At 34.3% G+C, this 23280-nt stretch overlaps 1 protein-coding gene across 1 annotated transcript in view; it reads right to left on the bottom strand.

Moving 5' to 3' along the window:
* The window catches only part of LOC128998444 (PR domain zinc finger protein 15-like), a 65990-nt gene extending 62719 nt beyond the window's left edge, over window positions 1-3271 (bottom strand). The window contains exon 1 of the mRNA XM_054424573.1: window positions 3064-3271. The gene's annotated coding sequence lies outside the window, so the exon portion shown is untranslated. The remainder of the gene's footprint in view (window positions 1-3063) is intronic.
* Between the last annotated feature and the right edge of the window lie 20009 nt (window positions 3272-23280).

Below are 23280 nucleotides of genomic sequence, written 5' to 3'. Positions count from 1 at the left end.
GCTTTCTAAACCAGATTCAAAGAACACCTTCCAAAAGCAAAAAATCATTTAAAATCCAATTAGGCCTATGCAGCCCATCTGATTAATGAAATCATAACTATACAAATTTCGAAACAAACATGACACCCCTACATTTTTGCACAAAAGAAAGCTTCATGAACGCCATAGAAGAATACGAGATATACAAAGCAACAAAAAGTTATGATCTATTAAACGACAAACTAAATTTCCAGTCAAATGCATTGTATGATACTGTAATAGCTAACCAGGAACAGCTGACCGGCAAGGGACAAAGTTCACAACACCAACCTTCACCGCTGCAGTCATGACAAACCTGTCTAAGTGCACGCACGCGGATCATAGGCCTACTATTTTACGTATGTATGTTTGTAAAAATTATATTTATTTGACGACCTCTGATGAGTGAAAAGTGTTCTTGAAGACCTGATGATGAAGCTATTATTGCTTCGAAACGCGTAGTTTCGACAGACAGCCTTTGTATTACTCTGGCAGATCCAGGTAACATTATACCTTTTATAATCTAATTAATTAAAGCCCGGGAAACAATGTGCGTAACAACTGGACGGTGTTTATTTCCTAGGTTAATTTGAAAATAGAGACATTTAACTAAAATGTACTACTGTGTTGTGCCAAAGGAAAGGAACAATTGGTGGAAACAACAATTTAAGGTTGAAGGATTTTATTAAACAATTGAACATGTTGCAGCATTTTTTGCCATTAACTGGCCAGTATAAAAGCGGATATCTAAATACTGAACCCCTTATACAGCTTTTTAAATCACCACACCAATAGCCTAGCCTAAATGTGTTTGGCATGTTTGAGGCAAGATTTTAGTAAAATTACAATCGAAAATTAGGCGAATTTAAATTCGCCTAGTCTGCATTTTGCTGCAATGGGGCTAATACACTGATAAAATCCCTCAGGCATATACAGTAGACTCCCTCTTATCTGGACTCCTTTTAACCGGACATCGGTTTAACCGGAATACACTCGGGGGAAATGACATCCCTTTAACCGGACAATTTTTATCAGCACATAGGTTTAACCGGACTAGATCGGCAGGAAGTGGGCGGTACTGAAACGATCGTTCTCTTGGAAAAGATTTGAGACCAGTGATCACGTGTCTTAATACAATGCTCTCTAAATTTAAGTTGAATACGCATTTAAACAATCCATTTTTACGAGTTTTTGGGGACGTCGGTTTAACCGGATAATCCGTTATCCGGACTAGCCTCGGTCCCGAGGAGTCCAGATAAGAGGGAGTCTACTGTAATGTGTTTTCAATAATTTATTTGAAATACCCAAAAATTTGCATTTCTACATAAAAAAGGTGTGTTAAATCAAATCCAATAACCTTTGTTTAAGGCTTACTGTATTATGTTTTCCTTAATATTTGTCTTCCGTTACTTGAGGAACTCATAACTCCCGTTGGTGTGTCGAACTCATAAAAGGCTGGGAGAGAATACATTACAGCGCTGAACTAAAACTCTAGGGGTTGAATTAGAAGTGAAGTAGAGCATGAGAGGAACTAGATAACAAGTTAGCTATAGCCTATATACGCTGCATTGCACATGTTAGTATGATAGTTGAATTTAAAAGTAGTTTTACTCACACCGTATTTCAAATTACACTATTTATCTTAAAATGACAGGATAAGTCGAGTGAAGTGAAAAGCAAATTAGCCAGCCAAAGTGTCTAGAGAAGCTGTCTACATGAAGCAGTAGAGCTTTAATAATCGGGATAAATTAGAACCAAATCTCATCCGACACATGAGAAAAATCCAGGATGTTCAAAAACAGGCTATTTTTATACTTTGTTACAAAAATGTAATTAGGTGTTATACACTCTAGCATTGTCTCCACTCATTTAAAAGTCAATAATTAATTTATGCACTGAAGTACCGGTAGTATTTTTATTATTTTTTTTTTGCAGCTGACTCTTTAGGCCTACTTGCACTGTACACTGCTAAATGATAGCTTATACACCCACAGCGATCGGCACAGTGTTCACAACACGCGTGAAGAGTACAACTAAACTGGCCTGCTGAGACAATGGCTTGTCTCATTTAGGCTAATTTATTTGTAAGCGCTTGTTGTGATATGCGACTCCCTCCCTACCCTCCCTCGTTTGTCATGCCTGCACACAGCTGCTCTAAGCCAATAGTTCTTAGTAGAACTGTGATAACGAGCCATGGATCAGCTTATTAGGCATTTATAATTTTTTAAGGCCTACATGAACCGGGATAATTACTGTCTGGTTTTTGACTTTGTACTTTAGTTACTGTTTACTTAATTGAGTAAGCTAACTTAGGTAAGCTTATGAAATAACTTTAACCTCACTTGCTGTTAGGACACACAGTAGACCTAGGCCTAAGTTTAGCCTAAGGCCTAAGTAAAGTGTAATTAAATACTTAAGCTTGGATCTACATTTTATTTTTGTAAATGTGAGAATTACAAATTATATTCCAGATGAAGATGAGGATAGCAAGACGGGCTATAGCCTAAGCTACAAAATGATAGGGTACCGTGAAAAATTAAAATATGTTAAACATTACCGTACCACCACAAGTTGGATAATTTTGCAGCATTCTACAATCTGCCCGCTTAACTTACAGGAGCAAACATTTAATAATTGTAGTATCTAGACACAAGACTTCCGTTGTAGGTGCAAGAATCTTTATACAATATGTGTTCATTGATTTCAAGCCTACATGTCTGAGCCTAGTAACCTATGCAGATTTAGCCTTTGCCTTGCAGTTTGTTTAGAAGGCCTTAGATCCACATATAACACTTAAAAGGCTATTGCCAATTTATTTCTTGTTGTAAGAGAATCAGCAATGATGGCAAGGGATCGGTCAACACTAGGCTTAGCCCAGAGTAGGCCAAAGCAAATTTTAATGGCGATGGGGGAATGAATTATTGATACAAATCTCTAATTTCAAGTCAATATAAATCTCCATGAAAAGTAAACCTATTTGCTTTGGTCTGAAAAGTATTTCATGAAACTTTGAGCAAAATGTGTAAAAGAAGTTTGGTTTCTTACCTTGACTGACATAACCTAGGTTCCAATTCGCCTCACAACCTTTTACCCATTTTGCTTTGAGCAGGTTTGTAGTTCACGTACCAGGCTATAAAACCTTAGACGATATTAAGTTAGGATTGAAACCTAGTTATGGTCTAAATTCATAAGGGAAAGGGAATAACACTTCAAAGAAATAACCTGACAAAAGTATTAATAACCTCACTTTTCATTCTTTTCAACCCGAAGAGAAGAAGAAAATCCTGAGCTCTGAGCTTGACATATTTTTCATATTTTTTTGCGAAACATGCTGTTTCGAAGGCAAGCTACATCAAAGACCGTGAAGCCCTATAACTTTTTTTCTCAACTTGTGTAAGGGTGTGTCACATATGATCGACAATCATTAACGACGACATCTCATTTAGTCGAGACGGTAATATTCCCATTTAAATGGGAGTTGTCGGTCTCGTGTGGTTATTTGGAAAAATGTAGATGCTTCCAATTTCCAACAAGTAAACTTGTAATAAATACTGAAAGAAATATAACTAAAATAAATTGTTACATATATGGTAAGTAGTGTATATAATATTAATTGAATTTGGATAATAAAATCAGAATCCTCCACTGATGACAATTAAGTCTCATACCACTTAATTTAAAGCATACATATTAAGCCATAGATAAAACATGATTTAAAATACTCAATTTCATACATTATGGATCAGGTGAAACAAGTAAGGTTATTTCTATCTGGTTTATGAATAGAGCATTTTGATTTTTTTCTATTTGTAAACCCACTCCATCTATTATAGCAGAAATTTCACCGATATCTTATGTGCAGTGGCGGTCCCAGTATTTCATTTCGGGGGAGGAGATGACCATTGGCGGGTCTGGAGGGTATGGAATTTAATATCCCCCCCCAAAAAAATAATGTATCGCTTGATTCGATACCGAGATCGATAATTCTTGTAACAAAATACAATATTATCGATATCTAATGGTATCGATAGTATTGCAACGTCCCTAAAAGCAGGGTCTCCTTAGGCAGGATTTTTATCCCGAAACGGGAATTTTAGACCATAAGCGGGATATTTATCCCGAAACAGGGATTCTAGAATATAAGTGGGATTTTTGTCCCGAAACGGAAATTTTAGATCATAAGCGGGATTTTTTAGACTATATGAGGGATTAAAACGGGATGTGGGATAAAAAGGTATTTTTTGCTCTAACCTATATTCTTATTTTTCTTACTGATTTATATAGATAAAACAGTCCATACCTAATGGAATAATTGCAATGTAGTACTATAGCAAGGCTTAAAGAGCTATTTTAAATTATAGTAAAAAATATCTCGCAAAGGGATTTTTTGCAAAATTCATGTGTAGGATAAAACGGGATTTTCTCGACCCAAAAAGTGGGATTTTTGTTTTGGACTTGTAGATACACTTTTTTGATAGCAAGGATAATACAAATTTTGTGTACCGTAATTGATTGCAAACAAGGCGTGTGTAATTGCTCTTTAAATCATGTGATTGATTTTGGTTTAGGTTGGTGTATTCGTCGATTATGCTCACGCTCTTTGTTTATGTACATTTAATGCTCTACAAGTAAAAACATTATCTACATATAATAATTCAGGTTTGAAAATCTTTGTACAAGTAAATCTACAGTTCTACTGGACCGATTTGGTTAATTAACGGGTTGTTGGAAAGCTTAATTTGTGTAGATTTTCAAATAATTAAGTCAGATCGAGTGTGAAAACAATGCTCATTTGTTTTTTTAATGTGAAGGGGATTGTCCATTCAGAATTTGTTCCACCAGGCCAGACAGTAAATCAAGTGTTTTATCTTGAAGTCAAGAAGACTAGCTACGGAACAGCATCCATCGCAAAAGACCTGATTTGTGGCAAACATGGGAGTGGTTTTTTCACCACGACAACGCGCCTTCAAGCAACGGCGTTCCAAGCATGTTTCGAACAGGGGAAACAACAATGGGATAAGTGTATAAAGTGCAATGGAGAGTACTTTGAAGGTTATAAGGTTGTTTTGTAAAAAAAAATAAATATATGTATATTTTAAACAAAATTCCGGTTATTTTTGGGTACCCCCTCGTATAAATAGGTAAACTCTAAGGAACAGTTACAGATAAATTTATTTATTGTGATTCCAAATTAAGTACAATTAGTTGTTGATAACAATTGTTCCACCTTTTTAATGTGATCAATGAGATGTGGCCACAAAGTATTAGAGCCTCATCAGTTACAGTTCAAAGTTCAGTCCTTTGCAAACAAACTTTGTTGAGATGAAATTAAACAGCTGACTTGCCTACCTAGTCAAAGGTCAACTCGCAAACTTTCCTTGGCCAGCCTTATCAGTGGTCCCATCTTCTCTCTTCTCTGCATAATCCTGAATTATATTAAAATAGTATTTGGAAAACCCTGATATTTAATAATTGGTTGTTTAAATAGAAAAACTGGCTCTGCACTTTTAGGAAGAGTTAAAAACTGAATATTTACATATGAAAAACTTAATAGAAAAAGTATAATTTTATGTAAAAATTTTAAAAAATGAGGAGCACAAGTTTAACAGGTTTCACTACATCAGGGGCTTCCCCCTCCCTCACATCCCGCAGCCCCACCACGTGGCAGCAGTATCCCGTTGATGTTTCCGGTTTTGACTGGACAATGTGTGCATGCTAATTCAATACAATGAGATGGTGTCTTCCTTCAAAAACGCTCCCATTCAACAGAACCGTAGAAAACGGATAGTGTAGACTCGGTCTAATGCGTTGTGCCAGGCCCATGTGCTACTGCTCATCTGATTCCTCTCATCGATGTTTAATACTCCCTGGATTGTGTGTTCAGGTTATAGTATGTGCTATATACATACATTTATGTTTTATAACTATTTTATGAAACAACTAGAGTACTCTATGTAGTGTACTCTAAGTACTCTATGTAGTTGATGTAGTGTTCTACTCTCTGCTTTATCTCCAGAATGAGGCCACATTAATTACGAGGTGTACAGCTTAGTGCTAAGTACTTACTAAATAGAAAACAGCGCACAGTAGTTTACAAACAGAACAAACGGTTTTCATCTAGATGGGGTAGTGTCCATTATGGTATACCTGAAGGTTCTATTCTGGGACCATTGCTATTTCTGATTTTCATAATGACCTTGATTCAAATAACTGGTAGTTTATTTTTGTATACTGATGTATAATGTCGTGGTAAAAACAATGATTTTCAGCAATTAGAAGAATCAATTAAAGCAACTGTGGATGAACTAAAAAATTGGTTTTACAAAAATGGTCTTTTAATGAATGATTCTAAAACCCACTTAATGTACTTTAAAATTAGAAATTGTGAAAAGAACAAGTTGGAAAATTTATCTTGTGGAGAGATAAAAACAGTCAATACCCACAAGGTTCTAGGAATACACTTTGATTATAAACTAAAATGGGAAACTCATATTCAATATCTGTCAAAAAAAGTTAAATTCGTTTAGGTTTGCACTAAGTGTAATTAGGAATACAACATCAATGGATGTATGTAAAATGGTGTAAATTGACAGTTTGACAAGTATTTTAAATCACCCGATCCATCTGCGCCACCCTGTATAACCAAAGCTGTCTTGCATATGAACAATTTTCATCATGGATCTTAGTAGACGACTAACTATTTCATGTTCACAAAAAAACTTTTGGCTCTATTTTGCTATCATAAACCCAAAGTTTGCGATGAAAATTTCAATAGAATTACAGTAGTCTGCTTGTATTCCTAATCGGTACCTACACTAAATAATCATAAACTAAATATCATTCGGCCTATATGTTTAAATGTTTGAATTAAAAATAAATCATTGTTTTATGTACTCCTGAGCCGTTGAGTTGAGAATATATTTTTTTTATTTCAACTATGTGCTTATTATATGGTTGTATGTTTAGGCTTACTTTTAGCTTATATTGAGCCGGTTACCAAGAGGGACAAATGCCAATGACGTAATTTGCAGATGGAATCATCGTCTTCACACACAATTGTGAGGCTGGAAGAGTAATTCGAAAACTTAAAACTGAGATTCATTTTATCTCAATATAATAAATAGCTTTAGGAAGGGTGGTAGGGTTAATGCCGATGGTAAATGCAATGGCGGTCCTACACATATATTTTGGGGGGCCTGGGGGGTATGGAATATCCCCCAGCAAAGGAGGGTGGTCCGGAAAAATCTGGAAATAACGTGCTAAAATGAGTGGTTTTTAAGCTATTTTGAGGACCTAGTTCAATGTCTTCAAGCTTTTCAGTTTATTTAAATGTCAAAGAAATGTCTAAAAATAAACTTGTACAATATGTCATGTTTTTGCATTATTGAGACTTGTGGTTTTAATATCAAAGGAATACTGCAACATTACAACACATTCAAGAATTATTGATTTACAAAAACACCCTTTCAGCTGGTGCCGATGTGCATGCTAAACAGAAAATGTCCAAAATCAGACCAAGATGTTGGACCAGAGAACTTATTTTATCTAAGAAGTGTTTAAGAACTTGCACCCAACACGACTGCATTATACCTGCCCAGTAAGCATCAGTTAACCTACACAAAGTACACTACCCAACTAACGTTGCCGTTGGCATCCCGTTGCTACCACCTAAAGAATTGGTTCTCAGTGCTCTCATTTTTTCTACGCCAGTGCCAGTGGCATTTTACAAGGGGTCAACCTGAGGATAAAGTTTTTGTGCAACGTTTTTGTGGTTGTGCCGGGAATTAAATCCGTCCCTTCCACATCTAAGACTGAGACACTACCATTTTAATATTATTTTGTGGCTAGCAACATGCCAATTGGGTTGTGGTATTCTTAAATATGATATCAGGTTCTCTAAATATGAATACTATTTAATAGGCCTATTGAAAGTTTTGAAATTTGCTACGGTAATCATTGAATTACATTACTGTAATTACAAATTCCTAAAGCTGAACTCAGATAAATAATATTCAACTACCTTTCAAGCTTTGACTATTGATACAACTTCTTTTCTTTATCCAATACCCAATTCAAATTTTCAATCATCTAGGTTAAAATGAATGATAACATTTAATGCCAAAAAATGAAAAAGAAGAATGCGGGTGAACGTCGAACGTCAGCATCGGACACTGCCGTTGGCTGCTGAAATCGTCCGTCGTCTGCCGACCTTCCCTACTTTTCATAACGTACAAAAATAGTCAGACTCGAATTAGTCCTTTCTTTCGCCACAAGTGTAAAGGCTACAATGAATTTCAATTTGGTAGATCGATTTGCAATAAAAATTATTAAAGTTCCCCTGGTATAATAGTTTATGAATATAAAAAATATTTTGGGGGGGGTCATGGGACCGCCCTTGGGTAAATGATGGTAGTAAGTAAGAAAATGTAATAATTTCACTTAATACTCACCGTTTTCTTCACGGTATAGTTACCTATCATTTTTCCCTGATGAGAACTTTATGTTTTTAGCGAATTTCCCATATAGGGAATAAGCTATTACCGTAGTTCTCATGGTAAGATCTGGACCGATTTACTTTTTTGTTTTGAGGTCCCTAGAAGCCAAAAACACTATCCGTTCAAATTCATATATATATATATATATAGATATTTATTTGTATATGTGTCCGTTAGCGCGATTACTCGTGCAAAAATCATCCGATTTTGATGAAATTTGGTACAAACATGTAAACCTACATTTATTCAAATGAATTCCCGAACCAGAATGATCGGACTATGGGAACAGGGGTTTATGGGGGGTTTTATGGGGTAAAATTGGTTTTTCCCATTTTTTACCCTGAAAACTTAAAATTTAGCATTTTCTTCCCAAACCATTTTGTAGAGCTTAAAAAACCAAATAATTTAGTATATTGAAGCGTTATTATGCGCCTAATGGTTAAGGAGAAAATTCCCAAAAACTGTAAATTTCCATGTTATTCTTATGGAGAATAAGTAAACTGTTGTAGTTTGCTTGTTTATGAACATACTTTGATCAAATTTGGAAAATGCATTCATTTCATACTAAACTATTAACATAAAAAACAACCTTTTTACCCTCCCTATTGCAGCAAACCTAAGTACTCGTTAAACTAATGTTATTTAAATAGGGAATAAACGTGATATTTTTAAGGAGACATTTTAGTGTAAATTCAATCAGGCAAATAGAAATTCGCTTAGTCTGCAGGTTTGCTGTGGCGGGGGTATTTTTCTTTTTACTGAGCAAAGCTTTTTGGGATCAGCTTCAATGCAAAATTTCTTACATTATCACACATTAACCACTGAATATATTTTATCCAAATGTACCAAGGTTATTTTGACAAAAATGGGGAATTTTGATGAAGAAACAAATTTAAATTAGCTAGATAATGCTGATAAAATTTAAACTGAACTTAATTTTTAAAACTTTTACCCCTAGACTTATTAGCTTAAAAGTAATGACAGTTATATAGATTACCAGAATAGATGTAAACAATACAATAATAAAATAAGGTCATAACAAACCACCTACTACTGTATATGGTATATCAGTAGTTTAACGACCATGACCACGGTACCTCTGTACATTGCTTCAAGACCTTGCTGGCATAGTTTAATAAACCATACTTTTGTCCTCGCTTATGACACACTGAATGTGTAGGATATACAAACTATACTTATTACAATGTCCTATATTATTTAACCAAGTTTTTATTTCTAAAAAGTATTGATAATAAGTACAACCAAAAATGATTTTTTTATATAATGGTAATTCAATAACTGTAACCAACTAATTTACTTGATAAACCCAACTAATAAGATGGTTGAGGACATTTTAAAATATTGCCTTATTATCAAAGCAAATTTAGTTTTGATTAAAATAAATATACTTAACATCACCCATAGGAAGGTTATCAGCAGTAAAATAAAATATACCAAATTTTTAATACATTACTTTTTATTTTACAATAATTAAAACTAACTAGGGTTTTAGATGTACAAAACACAAAAGACAAACAAAACAATTAAAACAAAAACACTACAATTAAAACACAAACACTACTCACATTAGCTAGTTTTCTGAAAAAGTTACAGTATTTATTAAATAAGTTGAAAGGGAGGAAAATGTTAAATGTATTAATAGCTACTGATTGTAATATTAATGTCTTAGATAATAAGGCTTCAGATGGATTTTTGAATGTTCTATATTTTAATGGTTTCAAAGTCAATGTTATGGAGGTGACCAGACCTAGCAGTGGAACTTGCATTGATAATATTATTACTAATGAGAAGCATGAGATAGAAGACATTCTCGTTAAAGATATAGGTCTTTCCGATCATATAGTGCCATTTGGGCTACATTACCCAGATTTAAAGAAAAGAAAAAAAATAAAGAACATGTCCTTAAAAGATATTTTACTCCAAATGATATAGCTGAGTTTAAGAATAAAATTAAAAACTTGAAATGGAAGGTAGAGCTCGGGAAAAGCGTAAATGATAATTATAACAATTTTTTAAACGACTTCATTTTGACCATGAATGAAGTATTTCCACCTAGACCTCAGAGAGTAAAAAACAAAAAAGAAATACAATGGGTGACAGAGGGGATCAAAGTTTCAAGTAGAAACAAACGACGTCTTCACAGAGAGACAAAAAAGAATGGAAGTGCTGAAGCAAAACATTTTTACAGAACTTACAGACAGGTGTTTAAAAAAGTGGTTAGAGCAGCAAAGCGAAGGGCAAATGATCAATATATCAAACAAGCAAAGTGCAAAAGTCAAGCATCTTGGAAAGTGATTAAAAATGAGCTAGGAATGAATACAAAGAAAAATAACGATTTTACAGAAGTACTAATTAACGGATCCATAGTTAAAGACCCCAAAGTTATTCCAGATTATTTCAATGATCATTATCTAGACATAAGAAAGAAACTGAATATTAAAAGTTCACCAGAAAAAGCTGTTAACTGTTGTAAAACAGGGATAAACTCAAAAAGTTTGTTTTTTGAGTTCAGAGAAGTACATGTTAATGAAATTTTAAAGATCATACAATCACTACCAAATAAGAAAGCTACTGGTTGGGACGAGATTCCTGTAACCTTAATCAAGGAGTGTAAAGATCATCTTGCTTTGCCAATTTGCACATTAATAAATCAATCATTGTTAACTGGTGATTTTCCATCAAAACTTAAAATTTCAATTGTTAGGCCAATTTATAAAAAAGGTGATAAAAATTTAATTGAAAACTATCGTCCTGTCTCACTGTTACCTGTTATTTCAAAGATATTTGAGAAAGCTGCAAATTTACAATTACAGGAATATCTAGAGAAAAATAAATTAATAACTAAAAGTCAACACGGTTTTAGAAAGTCCCATTCTACCAACTCAGCGCTCATCTCTTTAACAGATAATATTTACAGAGCATGGGACAGATCACAAACTACTGCAGCAATTTGTTGTGACCTGTCAAAGGCATTTGATTGTGTTGACCATGATGTCCTGTTAAAAAAAATAAGAAGTATATGGAATCAGAGGGTACAGTTTGAAATGGTTTAGATCGTACTTAACTAATAGAAAGCAAAAAACATCTTTAATAATAGATAACATGAAATATGAATCAAAATATGATACTGTAAAGTCAGGAGTTCCTCAGGGATCAATTTTAGGCCCAGCTTTGTTTGTAATATATGCTAATGACCTTCCAATGAATATTAAGGCAGAAATAGTTATGTTTGCAGATGGTACTACAGCATTAATTAGAGATAATAGCACGAAAAAAATAGAATTTACAGCTGTGACAATAATAAATGAATTAGAACATTGGTTTAAAATAAATGGACTATTGCTGAATGCTGACAAGACAAATATAATTCACTTCAGAAGTATACAATATAGAGAGGGTGAAATAAAGATTAAAGTTGGCAACGATGATTTAAGTAATCAGAAATCTGTAAAATTATTAGGTGTAATATGCGATGAAAATTTAAACTGGCATGAACATATTATACCATTATGCAAGAGACTAAATACAATTTGTTTTAACATGAGCTGCCTTGCACACTGTACCAGCATAGAAACTAAACTAATATTGTACTATGGCTATTTTTATCCATTTGTGAAATATGGAATAACATTATGGGGTTCATCTAATTTAATAAAAAACGTCTTAAAAGTACAAAAGAAATTCCTAAGAGCCATGACCCTCAAACAGCCTGGAAGCTCATGTAAAGAGATATTTAGAGGTTTAAAGATACTTACAGTACCATGTATATACATCTTTGAGGTTCTGTGCCATGTTAAAAATAACTTAAATTGGTACTCTATTGAAAAAAATTGCCACAATTACAACACTAGAAACCGGGATTTACTTATATAAATTGTACAATAAACTCCCAAATGCCTTGAAAAGTACAGCAATGACTCCAACACAATTTGCAGATAATGTTAAGAGCATTCTGATTAGAAAGGCCTATTATAAAGTTAGTGATTTTTTATATGATTCTCAAATATTATAAGCTGGTCCTGTTCCTCGCCATAACATTTGATGATAGGTAAAATTGATTTTTCAATGTTAGCCTACAAAGATAGATATATATATTTTCTTGTTATGCAATTTTACAAATATTTTATTGACTACCATAAAATTATTGTACATTTTTGATGTTTTACAGATATGTTTTATTATTAAATTATTTAAGTCCTGTTATTTAGTTTTAAGCTTGACAATATCTTTATAAATTTTCAGATAGACTATGCAATGTTTTTAGATGTTACAAATTTTTTTAAAAAAATAGTTTAGGATTAGTCCCATTGGATTAGTCCTTCGAAGAATGTTATAAGGAATTGCGGGTACTTCAAGTGCGCCTCTTTGGCGGACACTCGACCAGTTTCATTTATCCCTGGAATGAAGAAATACAGTAAACAGTTAACACAGTAAAATTATCTGTAAACACTTGACAGTAGTCATTACCACAGTCATTACAAAGTAAAAGAATAACTTTTGGCAGAATATCAAGGACTGTGAAATCACAACTTGTGTACTGTACACTAAAGCATTGGAACATAATTCCTTGTTTGTGCTCCAAAGATTGGAGCCAGGCTTTAGGCACCTGCGTAGGATACCTCACAGGTCGTCAACTCATCATAGACCTGCAAATCTCCCTACTACTCTTCCACTACCTACTCTCACCCAGTGCTGGATTTACCACTAGGCCGACAATGCTGCAGCAGGTCGCGTCAGTTATACAAAACAATCTTTAAGAACATAAAAAGATTTTTTTCAAATGAACAATTAGACTTATGTCTGTTCTTTTCATCATTCAGGATTTCAGAATTTTCAATGTAGTTTAGGAATATTTTGGACATTACTGGTTATAGGGGAGAACCCATGGCTAGCCCTTTGTTTTGGGAAAAGAATTCTAAAATATTAGAATACCACAGATATGCTGACGACATCATAGTCGCATTCCAAGGCAATAAAAGACAGCTCGATGTCCTCCTGAAATATATGAACAACGCCCACCTAAAACTAAAGTTCACCCTAAAAATAGAATCTGAAAAAATCCTTAACTTCCTAGACTTAACCATCACCAGAACAAAAGACGACTTCAGCTTCAATATCTATAGAAAACCAACTGCCACAGACCACGTAATTCATGCCCATTCAAACCATCCAACCCAACACAAATCACAGCATTCACGCTGGGCTTACAAATGTCCCACTTAATGAAAAGAACTACAATAAAGAGATGAACCCCATTAAGCAAATAGCTGTTAATAATGGTTCAAGAATCAAGAATTTTTATTTCCACAAAATGCAGGGTTACATTACTGGAAAACGTCAGTACAACTACAGCTAAAATAAAAACTAAAATAAGAGAATAGTACAAGGTTTCTTACCAATATAAAATAAATTCCTGAAACTAACCATGCAGAGAAAAAGAAAACAGCACACAACACTCGGTTAAAAAGCTAAAAAAAACTACTTACATATTCCTCATTCAGATCAAAAATTCTTTAAGTTTGTACAAAGGGTTTGCCAAAAGGAGCCCCTCAACCCCTTTTCTGAATTTTGGGTCTGGCAGGTTCCGAGCTACAAAAGTAAGTTTATTAAAAAACTTATAACTAAGGATATCATTCGACATCTGAAACCTAACATGTGGTAAATTGAGATCATTTTTCCTACGTGTATTATAGGGATGGATGTCGCCTCTCAGCTCAAGAGAATCCCATTCCTTCTTGATTTTGATCAAAGACTGAAAAATAAAGAGGTTACAAACCGTCATTAAGCTCTCAGCTACAAATATGGGTTTACAGTGATCCGAGTAATCAGCACCACCTACTACTCTAACTGCTTTCTTTTGATAGCACAGAACTCTCTTGACCCCGGAGGATAAGAAGTTTTCAGCCAGTCCTTTGGTACAAAATATCTCAATCTTCTGAGTAGACACAGAGCTCTGGAAAGTCTAGCACAAACATGGCTAATCTGGTCATGCCAGTTTACTTTATTTTCAAGATGTAAGCCTAGAAGTTTGACAGATTTCACACTATGTTCTAAGTTTCTTAGGCTAAGATTATTGATTTAGCCTTTGTTTCATTTAGAAAAAAGTGATTTTTTCGGAACCAGACCGAAGCCCCCTCAAGAGATCGTTTCATGGCTTCCTCAAGATCTCCCAGTTCATTGCTAGTTTCAAAGAGAGTAGTATCATCTGCGTAACAGATGACACCTTGCCCCAAACACAAAGCGAGATCATTTAGCATGACATTGAAAAGTAAGGGACCAAGAATTGAGCCCTGAGCCCATGGGTCAATTGCTGTATACTGGATTGTCTACCATTTATACAAACCAGCTGCCCACACCCAGTCATGTATGATTTAAACAGTTCAAAAAGTTTTCCCTTAACCCCATAGAAATTTAACTTTCCCAGGAGGGTGTCATGATCAACCATGTCAAAGGCCTTGCTGAGGTCACAAAGAGTGGCCCCAGCAAAGCCCCCATCCTCAAAAGACTGAAAGGAGCTTTTATTAACTTGTCAACAGCATCAGTCAGTAGTGCTGCGGTGAGGTCTGAAACCAAACTGAGCAGCTGAGAACAAATTGTTTGCTTCAAAATACAGAGAGAGCTGTTCTTTAATAATAAATTCAAGAATCTTAGAGAAAGAGGGCAGAACAGAAATTGGTCTGAAGTTCTCTGGCAGGTTGGGATTGCCTTTCTTTTGAACAGGCACAACCCTAGACATTTTTTAAACATCAGGGAAATACCTTCTAAAATACAACAATTAATACAGTAAGTTATTGGGCTAACTATAGAGAAAATGATCTGTTTTACAAAACTAGTAGATATGTCATACATGTCTCTGCTGGAAGAATACTTTAACCCTTGCACTACAGATTGGACTTTATCACATGAAATGGTTATCACCCAACCTTATCTCAAAGATTTTAATGAAACAAAAACAAAACCAAAGAAAACAAGAGCCCAAAACTAATAAAGAATTTTTGACTACAACCTACCACGTAGAAATTAACAACTCCTTCCATAAAATCTTAGAAGAACAGGGACTCAAAGTTGACTACAGATCGACAACTTCAGGAGCTTGCTAAACAAAAAGCAATTGACAACTGTAGACAACTTCGAAGGTGCGGGGGTCTACAAATTAAATTGTGGCTCTTGCCCTAAATTTTATATTGGGCAAACGGATAGAAGTTTCCACCAGCGTTTCAAAGAAAACATTTCCCCAAAAAAGAACTCAGCCAGCTCATCAACCTATTCCAAACATCTAATTTCAGAAAACCATTCCTACACCTCAATAGATGCCAACTTAGAGATCTTAAATAAAGGCCCCAAAAGCATCAAGTTAATATAATAGAACATTTTCATATATATATAACACTACTAAAACTGACCTATCCCTCATACTAAATGACCAAAGAAACTTTGCCGCTAACATCATGTTTGATTCATTAATTGAAATAAGAAATAAACAATACAATACAATACAATATTATCAAACACCTATTTGAAAAAATACAGAACTCTATGGAGTGATAAGACCATGCTGCTAGAAGCGAAAGTCATCACATCCCAACTTCAGAGGTTAGGATTGATAAAGACGAAGATCATGGCCATGTATCTGTGTTGTTTCCATTTATGTCTTTGTAAATATATATATGTGTTTAATGTTTGTACAAATTATACCAAATCGACAATACCGGTATCTCAAGCAAGAGATGGCAAACAAGAAATTTAGCTAGCCTATGAGACAAAGGACTGACGATAACGTTTCGACATAGAAACCTAGGTCTCCACTATACAAATAATTTGGATTGTAAAGTAAGCCTTAGATTAAATTACGTTCAATAACGATCCAGAGGCTATATCTCCAAATGTCCATAATTGTTCACGATCAAGGGAAAATTCTACCTAAGGCGCTCAGTTAAATTTGGCCTAATTTTACGCGCGCCGAGCCGGACGGTGAACTTTTTAATAACAGCTGCCACCTGTCAAATATGTTGTTACTGTTGTTTGATTTTGTGTAAGTTCTGTGCAATCAAGTAAACTTTTCCTGTTTAATTTTATACTTTATGTCAAATAAAGGGATCAGCCTCTTAAGTGATGTTTTGACACAGTCTGCATCAATAGACATATTGATAAAACATATTGTGAAACAATGTCTGTATAAAAACTCATGAATTACTCCTGGGATAGATTTAAACACATTTCATCATAGATTCCCTTGGGTAAGACAAAGACTAAGAACTATGCAAATGATGGACCCACTTCTGAAAACCAGTATATAAATCACTTAAATTTAATCCTTATAATTTCGTGATTAGTTATAATTGTTTTACTGTCAATGATTACAAGTGAGATTTGAAAACTAAACTTTTAAATTAAGCACTTGAGATGTTATTGGAGGTTACACACTTGTTTGCTTTATAATTGGCAGAAGCCCATGTGGTCACTCTTCCACTCCACACCTGGTTTACTCAGCTTCAATCTTTGTCTTTCCCGGCTAATTCTGTGCCCACTGAACACTTCTCCTCTCACCAGGTACCCTAGTCCTAGAGAGGGATCTTTAGCTGGGTGCACTTCATTCTATTTAACTTGTTTTTGGACAAGGATAACTAAATATTAGGATTGGGAAATCTAAAACAAACTAGGAAAAGCAAACAAATTTAAAGGTTTTGACACTGACTTATGGATTGGTAAAATCCTAGCTGGCGAGAATGCGACTTTATGCTTGCCGTTCAGATTGCCAGTGTCTTGCCCCGCATTTTATTTCTGCCTTTGTATGAGAAACAGCTCTCTGTTTTAATATAAAATCACTTTATTTGACTGGTTTTTTAATATGTTCTCTGAAATTCATTGGATGATGTATCATAATTACTTAACGCACTTGATCCATTGTCATTTTTAGTACTGCTTTCATTCTTGTGCTTCAAATTTTGACAAGTGATTCTTCTTGTTGTTAAAAATGTATACGTAGGTTAACAGCTGGAAATGCACCCGTCTTAAAAGTCCTCTTTGGGGCTAAATATAACAGTTCAGCTTTCAAATCTCGTTCCAAGTCGTCAGTAAAATGTTCAGAACAAATTATGTAAGTCACACGTTGAATAAATTGTTGATCTGCCCGTTTGCAGCAGTGTGAGCCTATTGTTTGCATAGTTCTTCATTCTTAGGAAAACAATGATGAACTATTTTAGGTCTGTCATATGTAGGTCTAACTCACGGGTTTACATTTGGCAATTGAGACTGCAACAACACATCACTTACCAGGCATTTTAACCACGTTAGTTTAATTAAAAGTAGTTAATTTAATATAAAACAATAAAATAAGAAATAAAACTTAAACTGAAACAGTATAAGAATATAAAACGAAAATATAAAAATACAGTATAAGAACAAATAAAACCAGTAAGAAACCTACTCAATTTCAATGAGTGTGCACAAAAACAAACAACAATAACAATAACAACAGATGGCAGCTGTGTGAATTAAAATTAGCACCGTTCCGGTCGGCGGGTGACATCATACGCACGTCTTAGACAACGTCTTTTTCAGAACATAGCCATGTGCCTACGACATATGAGATTGCTGTACTAACATAAAACCAACTCAATCTTACAGTTGTATTATACTGTCTAGGCCAACAATCATCAAGTTCAATTACGAATGATATTTTTAACTTGCTTGATCAAGTGTCTTGTTTAGCCAGGGACAAAGGCTTTAGTACCAGTACCGCCAGTACCCAAAAAACAATATAAAATGGTTTATGTTACCTTTTTGCATCAAACTATCTGTGTGTAGTTAGCATCAACTACAGCTGTTTCATGCCCCTAGAGCACATCTTCAGGTTGTCAGAAGAACGTTAGCCATGGATCGTTTGACACAAAAAGGTAACATGAACCATTTTTATATTGCAATTTACGACCCACCAAAAAACAGAAAAAACAATAAGTAGGCTTGACAGCAAATAAGTATTTAGGTTATTTAACAAAAAATAAGGTTAGGCTACGATTATAGGTTTGTTCACAAACTAATTTCATAATACAATAGCCTTTATATATTTCTCAGCTAATATTAAATGGTAAGTTTAAAGAATGTACCTTTCCACTTCATGACGTACACAAGCTTTCCGCTTCTTTTTTTTTTGTATACCCTTATTATCTTCTCTGGGCTTTTTGTGAGATTCTTATAGAGACGCTTTGGTGCACCAGAAACCCAAGTTTGCTCCTCCCTCTTCTTTCTCAAGTTCTCTTCATATTCATTAACGAGATCAGGGCAATTTAGATTCTCAATTGGTTCCCATGTGTTTTCATTGTCAGGGTAACCTGCCCATTTTAAAAGATATTGTGTTTTACCTTTCACAATTTTTTTTGCAACAATTTTTTCAACTAAGTACTCTTTCTGAGAACGGTTTTTGTTGCCAGAGGATTTGATTTTCTTTACCTTTGATTTCGGCATCTGAAAATAAAGTTCATAATTAGCACCTTAAGTAATGTAAAAAAATGTAGTAAAACTTTTGTGAGCATTTTTAGAAAAATTAACACCCAAAAAACCTTCCCAGATTGACAGGTGGCATAGAAAAGATTTGTAAAAGGAAAATAGGTTTTTTTTAATTTATGGTACGTTTTATATCTTATATATTTTTTTAATCTTATATTATATCTCTATAATTATTAGTTTGGAAATTAATGGATTGGATAATTACAAATATATTTAATTGACTGTAATGGGACTGACAACAATGGTACAAAATGGAGGGGCTTCAGAATTGAATAAAAAGGTTCAATACCTAATAAACTAAAATTAATTTCTTCAGTCATCTGGATTTAGGCTATTCGTAAGTTTTATTTGGACGCTTCTATTCTCAGGGAGAAGTGATCGTTCTGGTTCAAATGATATATTAGGTTTCAGAAAGATGCTAAATATTTATTACATTATTATATTACATTAGATATTATATTAAAAGTATATAAAAGTATAATTAAAAGTATTTCACTGACGTTAAATGTTGTAAAATAATGCTTCAAGATTAAATTTGGATAAAGGGTTCTATTTGAATTAAATATTTCTTGACGACTTTACATTTGAGTTAAGCCTATTAGGCTTGTTTACAAAATTATATTTGTCCTTATTGAGATAGTAAAAATCTCTGATGGTTGCCAATCTAGAGACAAGCTTCTTCACCCTTGTTCCACACAATAAATAAATAAGAATATGGCGATGAATTTTAATTTGGTACTTTTCGGGCAGTTGTTCCCTATACTTTTGGCTATAAGCATTGAAATTCTTAGGCCAACTATGGTCATTATGAAAATGAATTTAATTTAGGTACAATGGCCTATATAAATTAAGTTAACACACTGAAGAGCTGGCAGGGAGGGAGAGTCAAAGGTGGAAGGTCTGGAAGTCATATGGCCATTGTTGAAAAGTACAGCTGGTGATTTTCACATGAATTCATGACCCCAAGATACTTGGCAGCACGAAGTATCTTGGGGTCATGGTAGACAGCAAACTTAGCGGCGGGATCAGATCTCCCGTGCAGCAGACAAGGCCGCTAGGGTGGTTTCTTCTCTTAGCCGGTTGATGGCCAATGTCGGAGGGCCACGGTCCAGTCATAGAAGGCTGTTAATGTCTTCGGTCCAGTCCATACTCTTGTACGATGCAGAGGTGTGGGCAGACGCACTAAATAAGGAGGCATACAGGATGCGGCTTGCCCGAGTGTAATTTTGAAAAATGGTTGTGAAGGATGATGTTATATTATATTTAAATTTTCTTACAATAATATATTATTCTTAGTAGGTTTGATTATTGTTGGTTATTGATAAATACAGGATAAATAAGGTGAGAATTGACTGTAAATATTATTTCGTAAAATAAAAGAGAGGATGATATTTCTGTGGGGTGATGGAATATTATGTGGCATAAAACAAATTGAATTAAATAACACGACAGGGAGAAACATTCTAAATGGCTTGTAATGTATCATTAGGGGTATTAACAAACATTATAGGTGTTAGGAACCAATTCCTTCTAACCTTTGGACTCTCTTATCGTTTGTCCACCACACACACACTCACCGCAGCTCAGACACAGTCCACTGCCGTTCATCATTGCGATGACATCAAGCATTACTCTACCCGCAGTAATTTTTAAACTATAATACTATTAACTTTTATTTGCCCTGGCAAAGATTTTTTTTTTTTATCAAAAGGAATCTTTATTTTTCTGAGTATTTTCAGAGAGATATTTTAGTTGTGTTCTATTTAATAAGTGACAGTCAGTGATAGTGTACAATAAAGTACTGGACAGGATATACGCCATCATGGCCGACCAACGGCAACAGCATTGAAGATGGGGTACCCCAGCCAGATGTCGCCGATCTACACCTCCACAATACCAACGAAGGTCGGTGCAAGTATTTTTCTCTCTCTCGAAAACAATTAAAATCATTCAGTATAAATAATATTTCTATTTGACATATATTTCATATTTACTATCTCAAAAAAGCAATAATTAGTTTTTATTACAACTCAATCTCGATTGATTAACATACAATACAACAATAGGATAAAAAAATTATAGTGAATTACATGTAATGCTACAGCTTGCGCTCCCAGATGTGTCAGCAAACACATATGCTAAATCGTTTATGTTGCCTGGCTTCGTCAAGTGATCCTGCTTCGGTAGTACACTACTATATAGTTTCGGACTTGAAAAGTCCATCTTCAGGTTAACAAAAACGTCAATAGGTCATTTAACCAATTTGGTTAGATTCGTCGTTACACTTAAAACACATACACGGACACGAAAAACACAAAAAACGAATATAATACTGTAAAAACTGGCCAGTGTAGTTAATCACGGGGGACACGTGTGGCGACGCCGGAAGATGAGTCATGACTCTATATGACACATATGAAACACATATGAATGGTAAATAGACCTAAATAAGCGTATAGAAATTGTTAAGATCAGATTCAAAAGTATTTATGAACAGCATCGTAATGTTCAGAGGATTAACTAATGGATAAACTAATGGTGGATTCTGTTAAGGGGAGTCAAAACTGAAAATGGCCAAATTTGTAAAAAAATATTTTTATTTTTTATTTATTTTTTTTTTGTTCTATGGTGTATAGATTTTCAGAAAAACACAACATATGGTATAATATACAGGGTGACAATTAAGTCTTAGGACGACTTGATAACTTTAAAACAAAAAAAGATATCTCAACCAAATTTGGCATAACATTGCAGAGTAAGCTACTTTTTTGTGTACATGTCAATCGGGATGTCACCTATGGGGGATGGCCCATAGAGAGTAAGTTGAAATTCTTAAAGGTAAAGCATAGGTTCACAGCCACCTCTAATAGAAGGCCACGGCGAGCGAAAAGTGGCAACGTCGCATCTGTGTTTTGGTGCGCGGTCGTCTTGCCATTACAGTGAATGAAGGAGTCGCGTACCGACGTACATAATTGAGTTTCTAATACCCTTAATTAGTAATGACACTGAACTCGTTACTACAGCATGCCAGATAAATGTGATGTGCCTGGATGCAAGAATACGTAAGCTCAATTAAAAATGAATAATACATACAGTGTTCTAAGATTCCTAAGTGATCTGCCGCATAAGCAACAAAAGCTTCCTGCTATTCTTTGGTCAAATGAGACATCTTAAAACAGTTCTCGTTTTTGTGTGAAACATTTTCACGAATATGAACTTAGATTTGTAAAAAAATGTAAGAATAAGACAATGATTTGTGTAAATAGAGATGCGAGAAGCGAGTTTTAGGGGGTAATGCCGTACTATTTCCTTATTTATTTGTATATCTTATTGATAAAAGCTGTTGTTAAGTGATTTAAATAACTTAAATAACTAGCACTTCAAAAAAATAAACCGGTGTTTCTGTTAAGTAGGCCTACTAGTAAAAAAATATGCACTACACCATATAACAATAAAAGCATTATAGTTTCCGACTCCAGTCTGAATGTTGATGTGATAAAAAAAATTCTATTAATATTGTGGAAAGCCATATGGAGGCCTAGCTTCTAAAATCGTTTACAAAATGGCAAACGTTTTGTTTGGTAGCCTAATTATTCAAAGAAAATAAATTATTTAGTCAGTATACCTTCAAAATGAAAACTTTAAATTTTGTTGTCGCTAAATTATGGTTTCCTCAGGTAGACTAAAACATAATATTCCTATTAAAAATTTAAAATTGATTTTACTTGAACAATTTGTTAGATGTTAGTCTCTACAAATCCCAAAGTCTCTACAAATATTGAAGTGGCAATAAGTTAGTCCTACTGTATTACCATTCTTGGTATATGAGCTATATTTTGTAAAATTTAAGCCCAGTCTGTCTAGTAGTTTTTACTATGTTGAATGACACACATATATACAGACACTATGAAATTGTTATATAATATTATAGATTCTCAAATTAACAAAGGAAATATGTAAAGCCCATCTATTTCCACATTTATCGTACTTAAAATATGGTAAATGATAAATGCAACCAAAAATATTATATTTGCATATTTTTAGTTTTAGACATATGGTTAGACAACATGGTGGTATGTTGCAATTTTTCATTAAATAAACAACCTAGATTCTAATTTGTCTATTTTACCATACCCTAAAATCCACTAAAACATTTAATTTAAACACTTTCATTCATTGACACAGAGCAGCAACACTCATTGATGTTTATAGCCAAGCACGAGTGCCGGACCCAGGCGGC

Source organism: Macrosteles quadrilineatus, unplaced genomic scaffold, assembly GCF_028750875.1.
Source record: "Macrosteles quadrilineatus isolate MER2022 unplaced genomic scaffold, UCM_ALF_1.0 Scaffold_7__1_contigs__length_78375512, whole genome shotgun sequence".
NCBI classification, from domain to species: domain Eukaryota; kingdom Metazoa; phylum Arthropoda; class Insecta; order Hemiptera; family Cicadellidae; genus Macrosteles; species Macrosteles quadrilineatus.
This window is presented reverse-complemented; position numbering and strand designations above follow the sequence as displayed.